This window comes from Budorcas taxicolor, chromosome 23, assembly GCF_023091745.1.
Source record: "Budorcas taxicolor isolate Tak-1 chromosome 23, Takin1.1, whole genome shotgun sequence".
Taxonomy (NCBI): domain Eukaryota; kingdom Metazoa; phylum Chordata; class Mammalia; order Artiodactyla; family Bovidae; genus Budorcas; species Budorcas taxicolor.
The window spans coordinates 12,782,291-12,794,279 of record NC_068932.1 but is presented as its reverse complement, the minus strand read 5'-3'; the positions used below and the strand labels follow the sequence as shown (position 1 = coordinate 12,794,279).

Here is an 11,989-nt window from a genome sequence, read left to right as displayed (position 1 = left end):
CTAGCTCACATTCCTCTACATTTCTACCAGCCTCAGCAATCTCACTGTGCAGTCAGTCCTGTATATGTGAATGAAGTCCCTGGAGAGGAGAGGGACATGAAAATTAGCAAGGGACATATATTTCATAGTCAACAATACAGTTGACAAGTCGATATCATCAGATTTTACTAATTTAAGCTTCAAAGGGCCAAAGAGTCATTGAATTAAAGGAGTTGGAGTGATCTGTCTGTCTTCAGCCTAGAGACTGTCAAACCTACCAGTTTAAATTTTGGTAGTTCCTTAGGAGAACCCACTGGGATCAAGGAAAAGCCTTCCTTGAATTTGAGTGTCCAGTCCTTCAACAAAATTGTAGTAGTAGACAATCACTTTTGTCCCTCCACCTTTGCTTTCTGAGCCCCTGGTCCCGCTTTTCGAAAGTCCCCAGCTCTATGAACTGCGTGCTGTCCACTCTCTGGACTGTAAGCATCCTGAAGTGATGAACCACCATTTACTCACCTTTTCATCTCCGGAATGTAGCTTGAGACAACAGGTGTCCACGCATTGTTGAACGGACTGGTGTGAGCAATGCCGCACACACCAAGAGGATCCCTTCCGCCGCCGCCTCCAAAACTTTGTCTCCTCAGTTGGTTTGCCTTAGCTGGTTGTCAGCCTGCTACACTAATTCACCAGAGAAAGCATGACAGCAGCTAAATGTGGAATAAATGCTCATTTTATAATGCAAACTGCATCCAAAGGGTTTTAATAGTAGAAACCCAGGTAGTATTTATGAGAGTCAGAACGATACCTGGGGGGCAGCTGGACTTCCCTAACACCTTCATACCACACCACACAAACCGAAGCTTATCTCTCCTGTAAATAAAGGCTACTTGACTTTGATTGTTACACATTTTAGTTTAGATTTATTAGGTTAATTTGGAGATAGCCTCCATTCTACATATTAATTATCCCACCTAAATCATTTCTTAAAAGGCGCAGCTTTCTTTAATCTTAAAAATGTCAATCATTGTCTCATTTTCCTCTTTTATATCAAAGCCAGGCTGATGACCCAATACCTTGAGCACTCACTGACTCTTTTAAGCCCTCATATCTTTCTCCACTTCCTAGACTTCATTTACATGCTTCCTCTGGGAAGCTGGAAAGAATCCAAAGGGTTAACTCTAGATCAACTCCTCGTTTTGTAGGAGAGGAACCTGCGGCAGGGAGATGTCAGTGACAGAAGCTTGAATTCCCAGTCATTGTTCCACGCTCTGTCCGTCTAAAGGTAGACCACGCATTGCCAGCTGCCTTCCCGACTTCTACCTGTCACCACCATCCTTTGAGCCCCTGAGGATTAAAATGGGTGTGTTTTGACTCTTCTTTTTCTTCAGGCCTCCCCTTCCACATCAGGATATCTCTGACTTGTCTTTCTTGTCTGAGCTGTCCCATGACTCAGGGCTATTACTACAATAGGTTGTTAAATGGTTTCATTGTCTCTCTCCAATTTCCTTCTCTTTTACAGAGTCAACCTAGCAGAACCATCTTAATATAACTCAAGTGTTTTTTTAATTAATTTAATTTGAGGATAATTGCTTTACAATATGGGGCTTCCCAGGTGGTGCTGGTGGTAGAGAACCCACCTGCCAGTGCGGGAGATGTAAGAGAGGCAGGTTCGATCCCTGGGTTGGGAAGATCCCCTGGAGAAGGGCACAGCAACTCACTCCAGTATTCTTATCAGGAGAATCACGTGGAGAGAGGAGCCTGGTGGGCTATCATCCATGGGGTAACACAGAGTCAGACACGACTGAAGTGATTTAGCATGCATTCACTTTACTGTATTGTGATGGTTTTGGCCATACATCAACATGAATCAGCCACAGGTATACATATGTCCCCTGCATCCTGAACCTTCCTCCCACTTTCCTCCCCAGCCTATCCCTCTGGGTTGTCCCAGAGAACCAACTTTGGGTGCCCTGCTTCATGCATCGAGCTTGCACTGGTCATCTATCTTACATGTGGTAATGTACACATTTCAATGCTGTTCTCTCAAATCATCCCACCCTCGCCTTCTCCCACTGAATCCAAAAGTCTCCTCTTTACATCTGTGTCTTCTTTGCTGCCTGCACGTATGATCATCAGTACTGTCTTTCTAAATTCCATATATATGCATTTTTTAATAGTTATAATAAAATGGTGACATTTTGCCATGTAAAGTCAAATTCAACATGCATTTAGACGATCCATGAAATACAAGTTTATTATTTTCAAGACTTGCCAGTTCTGAAACCTATACTAGTAACTAGCTGAGCAACCTTAGGTAACTTCTATGAACTCTCATGTCCTCAGTGTGTTAAGTGGTGATATTATCAATACATGTGCCTAACACATAGGTTTGCTTGAGAATTAGGTGAAATAATAAATGCAGAATGATTAGTAACAATAGTTGTCATAGGTAATATTTGCTGAGTTCATAATGCCTATGGACCAGGCATTATCCTAAGCTCTTTAAATGAATTGTATCATATTAACCCTTTAACATAGATCCATTATTATTTCTAGATGAGAAAACTAAGGTCCAACGGACTTCAGAAACTTTCCAAAGATTAAGAAGCCAAGAAGTGACTGAACCAAGATTCAGAACTGGGCAGTCAAACCTGGACAAACCTGTATACCACAGACTGGTACACAGAAAGCACTTAGTAAATGGTAGTTATTTTACTGTTGTTTTTATTACGAGTATTATTACATTAAAGACAGGAGAAATCCTTTTTTCTGCCTTCCTTCCCAGTTTCTTTCAGAAGTTGAGCCTTAGCATCACAGCGGGAATCCAGTTTGCTGGGTACCACGTATTTCTGCTTCCCAAAGAGAGGATGGAAGGATGATCAGGGATTCTTGCACTGCTGGGGCCCTGTAATCACCATGGCCCTCCCCGTCCCTGTAATATTCTTGATAAAATGGGACTCACGCAGGCAATCTCAAGTCCAGGAAGAGTTCACAGAGACAGGTCAAAGATTTGTTCTCTGATGGTGCTAGAGTTCCTTTAGGGCTTTCTCATGGGTTGGGACGAGAACATTCTCTCTGTCTAGCGCTGCTTGTTTTTCCACCTCAGAAGATAATTTAGGGAAGAGAATCTCCCCAGTGGCTTCCCAGCAAATAATTCCTTTGGTCTATATTGTAGTATTTCATTTCCTTCCCTTAGGGTACCGTTTGCATCAAATGGTCCGATTTAAGTCTTCTTCCCTTTGATGACTAAAAACAAAACAAGCCCCCTCATTACTGGTTTGGATGTTCCTTCCCAGGTGCTCCTTGCACTCTTCTTTGGCCCACTCAGTTTCTGCTTTGGGTTGACACACCAGGCCTTCCCTGCTCCCTCGCTTTCCTCAAGTGCCACTGCCCCCTGAGCATCTGGCTGTTTATATTTGAACATCTGGTCTTTCTGATTCATAGCATTTGACCTTGGCCTTCCAATAATGGGATTTTCATAGATCCTGGAATCATACAATGTTAAAGCCAGAAGGACTTTTGTAGATAACAGAGGCCATGTGATTCCTTTTACAGTGAAGAATCAAGACTCAGGGAAGCCAAGTGTCGGATGTACAACTACACAGCCTATGATGGGGGAAGCTAGAACCAGACCCAAGACTTGCACCTCGTTTATTTTTTGTGAGTTAGATTATGATGCCTGGAAATAATAATATAAGGAATTTACAAGTGTCTTCTCCCAAAATATTTAGTTTTTCATATTAGTGGTTTTCCTAATACATTTCCAGGAGCCTCAAAGACTAGGAACTACACGACTGAAAAAGAATACAGCCATAAGAAGACATGAAGGACTTCCCTAGCGGCACAGTGGATATGAATCCACCTGCCAATGCAGAGGACACGGGTTCCATCCCTTGTCTGGGAAGATTCCACGTGCCTCAGAGCAATGAAGGCCCATGCACTGCAACGATTGGATCCTGCACACTCTTTTAAGGGCCCACAAGCCGTAAGTACTGAGACCACATACCACAACTACCGAGTCCACGTGCTCCAGCTACTGAAGCCTCTGTGCCTAGAGCCTGTGCCCCCCAGCAAGAGAAGCCACTGCAGTGAGAAGCCTGGGCATCGCAGCAAAGAGCAGCCCCCGTTCACTACAACTGGAGAGAGCCCTCATCCAGCAACAAAGACCCAGCCTAGCCCAAAATAAATAAATATGTAATTTTTAAGAATAACGAAGACATGAGTTACAGCGCTGGGCACCTGTCCCAAAATGATCGTCTTTCTTTTCTAGTGTACTTTGTACAGTGTACACAGCAAATCCTCAACAATGATGATGATGAATGAGGACCAGGTCTCATGTTTCTCTGCTTTCAATTCTTCTTCTTCTTCTTTTTTTTTTTTTTTACCATTTTGATCTCTATGTGTGTGTATGTGCTCAATTGCTCAGTTGTGTCTGACCATTTGCGGCCCCCTGGACTGTAGCCCACAGGCTCCTCTGTCCAAGGAATTGTCCAGGCAAGAATATTGGAGTGGGTTGCCATTTTCTACTTCAGGGGATCTTCCAGACCCAGGAATTGAACCTGGGTCTCCTGCATTGCAGGCAGATTCTTTACCATCTAGGGAGTATAGCCCAGCTATTTCTGGGTTTCCAGACTTTTGGAAACCTGACTCATTCAGTTTAGAGTTCTTGTGATGAGTGGGTGCTCAGTAGCTGCCTTTCAGTAGTGATGGTGATAACTTCAAAGGGTTAGAGATCTACCCCCAAGCACACATAGGTATTTTGAAACTTTTCTAAATTTGAGGATGTGTGTTCTCAAAATAATACCAACTATTGCATAAAAGAAGCATTCTCAGGTCAGGTAGTTTGGAAAATACTGGATGAAACAGAATTAAACTGTTGGGTTGACTTGTTTTGTTTTTACTGGATCTTTAAAGCACGCTGTGAATCCTAAATTCCTAAAGGAGGACGGTAAAATATGTAGAATTTCCCAGACATATTTGACTGTCAAATCATTTATTCCTTGAACATCTTTTTCATGGGGGGTGATGTAACATGGAACAAACTTTGGGAAATGTTAAATATCCTTTGGGTTTCAGTTAGAGTATACAGTGCTCCATTTGTTCTAAAACTGTTTCAGAGCTTCGGATACCTTTCCTGCAGGTTTGTTATCTTAGATACAATGACTTAGCCTGTGCTGCTGCTTCTCATATCATTTCAGGACCTGCTGCTGCTAAGTCGCTTCAGTCATGTCCGACTGTGCGACCCCAGAGATGGCAGCCCATCAGGGCCCCCCATCCGTGAGATTCTCCAGGCAAGAACACTGGAGTGGGCTGCCATTTCCTTCTCCAATACATGAAAGTGAAAAGTGAAAGTGAAGTCGCTCAGTCGTGTCCGACTCTTAGCGACCCCATGGACTGCAGCCCACCAGGCTCCTCCATCCATGGGATTTTCCAGGCAGGAGTACTGGAGTGGGATGCCACTGCCTTCTCCGTTTCAGGACCTAGACACTGTTATTTTTCAGCCTGAATTTCTCCAGACAGAGAATCGTAGCTTATTTAACTCTAAATTCATATGTGAGCCGCTCAATTTTCAAGATCGTTTCAACTGTCCTGTTGTAATCTACAGTTTTCAAGGTGCAGGGTCAAAAAGTCAATGATACCTAGAGTAATGACAGCCAGCATTTCTGAGTATGCATGATGGGCCACTTACTGTGCTAACAGCTTTACATGTAACAGCCTACCTAACTGTCACCAAAATGCTATGAGGCAGATTCTTTTTCCATCTTACACTAGAGGAAACTGAAGTCAGCTTATGTAACTTAAGTTACTTTTCCCGAGAAGATCCCAGGTAAGGAGGGAACGCTGAGATTTGAACCTGATTGTGTTCAACTCTTAAGGATTACTGTGCACTGCCCTTCCCATGTTACTTTCTTTTTTTACTGAAGGATAAATGCTTTACAGAATTTTGTTGTTTTCTGTCAAACCTCAACATGAATCAGCCATAGGTATACATATATCCCCTCCCTTTTGAACCTCCCTCCCATCTCCCTCCCCATTCCACCCCTCTATGTTGAGACAGAGCCCCTGTTTGAGTTTCCTGTGTTACTTCTATTTTTAAATATATATGCTGCCTTTTCAACCAGAATCCTTTAAGAGCAGATACCACATGGTCCAGACCTCAGTACAGCCTTCTGTCTAACAGCTCCTGGCATGCTATAGCTATTCCTCCTTTGGACATAAAGCTTATGCAACTGGCCTAAGCCATTCAACTAGTGAGGTGGGCCTGAGATTTGGAACCTTCCTCCCCCACCCCAACCCCCTCCCCCACTGCCCCCACACTGCAGGCATTGCATCTCATGAATTTCTCACCAGACCACGCAGAGTGCATCAGGAGAGCTTTCTCCTTCCAGGGCACTCTTGCCAGGCTTTCCAGCATCCCATACAAGTTTGTGCCTCACAGCCTCCAATGCATTCATTCTGCTTTTTCCCAAATAGACTCTGGTTCTACACTTGGTGAACTTTTTAATAAATGTACCCTTAAGCCAATTTACCAAGCGAAGCAAGTTATTCTGTGCTGATTTTGTTGGTGGTGTTTGACCCCGGTTGAATTCCTTGGTTGGGAAGATGCCCTGGAGAAGGGATAGGCTACCCACTCCAGTATTGGTGGACTTCCCCTGTGGTTCAGCCGGTAAAGGATCCGCCTGCAATGAGGAAGACCTGGGTTGATCCCTGGGTTGGGAAGCTCCCCTGGCGAAGGGAAAGGCTACCCACTCTGGTATTCTGGCCTGGAGAATTCCATGGACTACACGTGTAGTCCATGGTGTCGCAAAGATTCGGACTCGACTGAGCGACTTTCACTTTCTTTCTCAACCGTTTGGAATCCTTTCCAGACACTGAAATCTTTCAGTGTAAAATGCAAGCGCCGTGCTCCCCAGGGAGCGCGGGGCGTGGTTTGTGGTGAGCCTCCTTCAGGGCTCCCATCCCCCAGGACCCCCATCCCCCATCCCCACGGCTCCCATCCTCAGTGGCTCTGTTCCGCGGGAGAGCCGCCGCCGTCTCCTACCCCCGCAATCGAGGATTCTGACGCCCCACCTGAGAGCAACGGAAATCCCCGCAGCCTGCCGGGCGGTGGATGGCTGGACACTGGCCAGGCAAAGGCTTTGGCCCCAGCGTTTCTCTCTGTGGCCTTGGCCTCTGCGGCAGTCAGACCCAGCAGCTGCCCCATCTCAGCCGGCTGGAGCCCATTTTCCTCACACGGGTTTCCTCCGAATTTCATGTCAGTTTCAAACAGCGCTGCTGAGAAGCCCGGACGTCACCATACCCGGGCTCTCAAGTGGATCGAAGCCAGGTTTCCAATGAGAAGGTGAGCTGGCTGGTTGAGCGGCCAGAGTGCAAGCCTGTCGAGTCCACTTCTGGATCAGTCTTGGCGGGACCAAGGTGGGCAGACCCTCTTTTGGGTGAAACTTCTCTCCCAAATTTAACGAAAAGGGTGGGCCTGTTGAGAGAGGGAGCCAGAACAGTTGGTATGAGGTTGACCATGGTAGCCCTAGAAACCCTGCAGGTGGGACAGGCCTGGTTGGTAGAGGGCATTGGGGGCGCTGGGGCCCCAGTCATGTTGCAGATCCCATCTTAGCCAGGTGGAAAAAGGGCAGCAAGGGGAATAAAGTAGCCCATCCTGTCTCTGGGAGAAACGTCCTGCAGTTTGTAGCTATCAAAAGGAAGGACGGTGGGGAATGGGCCATCCCGGGGGAGTGGTGGGTCCAGGAGAGATTAGTGCTGCACTGAAGAGAGAGTTTGCTGAGGAAGCCGTGAACTCCTCACAGAAGCCCAGAGCAGACACATAGGAGCTGGAGAAACAGTTGCACAAACTATGTAGCCAGGAACACTTTGTGGTCAACAAAGGCTACGTGGGTGATCCCCGGAACACAGGTAATATATGGATGAATACAGAGGCTGTGAACTATCACGATGAAACAGGGGACGTCATGGATCTTCTGTCCCTGGAAGCTGGCGATGATGCCGAGAAAGTGAGATGGGTGGATATCAATGATAAACTCAAGCTTTATGCCAGCCACTCCCAATTTATTCAACTTGTGGCTGAGAAACGAGGTGCCCACTGGAGTGAACACTACCCTGAGTAGTGGCATGGAGTCTCCTGTAAGCTAGAAGCCTTCAGATAAATACAGGTAGATAAGACGCAAACAGCCCAGAACTCACATGGAACAGGACAGGGAAGATCATTGATTTTGGTGATGATTTCCCAAACTGTTCACAGGCTGGAGGCTCTGTATCAGGTAATAATACTAGACTCATATGGACAAATGGAATCACAAGCGTAGGCTTTCCAATGGGAAGAAGAAGAATGTAGTCACTTATTGTGTATGTTACATACATGGCTTTAACCAAATTATACAGCTAATGCTCTTTGAAGAATTACAGGTAAAAGAAAGATAAATTTTTATCCACCATATCCTCTACTTTTCATCCTGCTTGCATTTGTCAATTCTTTCTCTTGCTGTGTTAGACTGTGGTTTAAGTTTAATGTAAAATCTGAGTTTTAGAATAACATTTATTTTTCAAATTTAGCTTTATGTGATCTTATATTGACTGCTTTCAAGTACAGAAGTGCTCTGGTTATTCTTGTTTTTAGAACCTTCAGTTTTATGAGAAAATTCCATCCCTATTTTAGTCCATAAGGATCAAGTAGTTATGAACCAGAAAAAAAAAAATGCAGTGACAAAATGAGTTTAATATCCAGCCTTCTCTCTGGTTATCACAGCTGTTTGTTCTGAACAGAGTGGACTAAGCTAAAGACATTTGTTTCATCTCAGAAGACCCTACAAATGCCAATTCCTGTCAGGAAGGAGTCTATCAGGAGATGTATATAATCACAGCCTAATAAAAAATACAATTCACGTCTACCTTTCTCCATTAAAAAAAAAAAAACCCAATATATAGAGAAAGTGTCTATAGTTAGTTTGCAAACAGAGATACCCCCTGATAATCACCAGTGAAGGGATCCCAGCAGCAACAAATAGGACAGAAATACATTTCTTCCCTTTCTTATCACCTAAAAAAAGCCAGTTTTAACTTTATTTGTATGTAATACAATATATGGAAAATTAACTCAAACTACTGTGGTGAGACTTTTATAGCTAAAGGAGAAAACTATTTGTAGTTTTATAGGTATTGATAATCTCATAAGAAAATGCTATTGTAGGCATTGATAATCTCATAAGAAAATATTTCCATAATCATAGCTAACACTTATATTCCACTTACCGTGTGCACACACTCTTGTAAGTGCATTATAGTCATTTATTTATTCCTAAGGATTCCCCTAACAGAAGGAAGGTACTCTTTTTTTTTCTATAATATCTTTTATTATTTTTAAAATGAATTTATTTTAATTGGAGGCTAATTATTTCACAATATTGTATCGGTTTTGCCATACACTGACTTGAATCACCATAGGTGTACACGTGTTCCCCATCCTGAACCCCCCTCCCACCTCCCTCCCCATCCCACCCCTCTGGGTCATCCCAGTGCACCAGCCCTGAGCACCCTGTCTCATGCATCGAACCTGGACTGGTGATCTGTTTCACATATGATAATGTACATGTTTCAATGCTGTTCTCTCAAATTATTCCCCCCTCGCCTTCTCCCACAGAGTCCAGAAGACTGTTTACATCTGTGTCTCTTTTGCTGTCTCGCATATTGGGTCATCATTACCATCTTTCTAAATTCCATATATATGCATTAATATACTGTATTGGTGTTTTTCTTTCTGATTTACTTCACTCTGTATAATAGGCTCCAGTTTCATCCACCTCATTAGAACTGATTCAAACGCATTCTTTTTAATGGCTGAGTAATACTCCATTGTGTATATGTACCACAGCTTTCTTATCCATTCATCTGCTGATGGACATCTAGGTTGCTTCCATGTCCTGGCTATTGTAAATAGTGCTGTGATGAACAATGGGGTATATATGTCTCTTTTAATTCTGGTTGGAGGAAGGTACTCTTACCTCACAGGCTCAGCTCTCTAGGGAGCAGACTCAGAGAGGGTCATTGACATTGTAAGAATGTTTCTCAGGGGGAGGTCTTGGGATCCACTCTTGGGGAAGGGAAGAGAAACAGCAGGGTTGGGTAGGGTGAGATGTTGAGGTGGAAGCCTAGTGAAGCCCTCAGTTCACCCCATAGGGAGCTCTGGAGCTGGGAAGGCTCCAGCTGCCCTGAATTAGGGTGAAGGTTCAGGCCTTGATAATCTTTGTTGATCAGTCACTGGATGTGGGCTGCCCAGGGAAGGGGGTGTGACCTAAGGAGAGACCATTTCCTCAGCCAGGGCCATGCCCAGAGAGGGCTCCCAGATGAATATCATTTTCTGGTAACAGTCCCTAGCAACTGAGAAGGGGGATCTGCAGAAGGCAAGGGTTAGGCATCACAGGGTCCACTACATATCGTCCCCCTGGTTTACAGATGATATGACTGAGGCACAGAGAAGTCACGGAACTTGCCAGTTATACCACCAGTGAGTGATGGAGGTGGGATTAAAGCACAGATCTGGGGGCTCAGCAGCCCATCCCCTTGACCACAATACCACAGTCCCTCCAATCTGGAGGGTAAAAAATTCGCCTGCAATGCAGGAGAACCCGGTTTGGTTCCTGGGATGGTAAGATCCCGTGGAGAAAGATATGGCAACCCACTCTAGTATTCTTGCCCAGAGAATCCCATGGACAGAGGAGCCTGGTGGGCTACAGCCCATGGGGTCTCAAGGTTGGACATGACTGTGTGACTAACACTTGGTGTCCCCAGGTGCCCTGTGTTTCTTTAAAACAGAAAAGAAAAAGAAATTACCACGACATCTCTTTCTACAAGCACATTTGGTCAGAAATCCTTTTTCTAAACCTGAAGGACATGTGCATGGCTTCATTTATTTTCCTCTTGAAGGATGTTGCATTTATACGGGTGATGACAACTGTAAAAACATTCACCCCTGGATGCCACCACTGTTCATGCTCAGGAAAAAATTTAATACTTGCTTTTCTTTGTAAATTCTATAACTGCTTGTTTTAAGGATGGAATCATCTGTCCTATATATTAATCTCAACTCAGTAACTTTTCCAGGTGAGATATGCTCCCAGTCTTTATTTGAATAATTGGCGTACCTGGTTGGTCTAACATTATTTTGAACATTCCTAAACCTACATCATTATTTTTTTTCAAAATGTAATAAGCTTCTAAAAAAAGTAAATATACTTACACATACACACACACACACCCCATAATCATTGCAAAGACATGAAATGATGAAGGTCTAATGTCTTAAACTTAATGTATCCAGGACAGAATTTTTGATTTTTTTTTTCCCCAAGAAAACTATTCTTCCACTACTCTTCCAAGGTAATTAGCACTAAAATCCACCAAGTTGCACAAGAAAACAAGGAATTATCCTAGATTTCTTGCTTCCTTTCACTTCCCATATTCAATCCATCTGTAAAATTTAGCTCGACCTTCAACACAATGTATCTGGAATCATTCACTGCTTTCCACCTTCAGCGACCACCCTAATCAAGTCACCACCCTCCTTCTCTGCTGCTGCTAAGTCGCTTCAGTCGTGTCCGACTCTGTGCGACCCCACAGATGGCAGCCCACCAGGCTCCCCCATCCCTGGGATTCTCCAGGCAAGAACACTGGAGTGGGTTGCCATTTCCTTCTCCAATGCATGAAAGTGAAAAGTAAAAGTGAAGTCGCTCAGTCGTGTCTGACTCTTTGCGACCGCATGGACTGCAGCCTATCAGGCTCTTCTGTCCATGGGATTTTCCAGGCAAGAGCACTGGAGTGGGCTGCCATTGCCTTCTCCACCCTCCTCCTCTAAGACTATCCTATTTGCCTCCTAACAGGCTCTCCTCCTCCCATGCTTGTCCTCCTACAGTTCGTTCTTCACAAAAGATGAAATGACCTTTTTAAGACTGTCAGTCGCGTGTCCCACCTATCTTGAAACGATCCAGTTGTTTCCTTTTTTACA

General features: G+C 44.3%; 1 pseudogene; it reads left to right on the top strand.

Annotated features, from left to right (window-relative positions):
• Window positions 1–3,914: 3,914 nt before the first annotated feature.
• LOC128068065 (ADP-ribose pyrophosphatase, mitochondrial-like) lies at window positions 3,915–8,099 on the top strand (annotated as a pseudogene).
• Window positions 8,100–11,989: the final 3,890 nt, after the last annotated feature.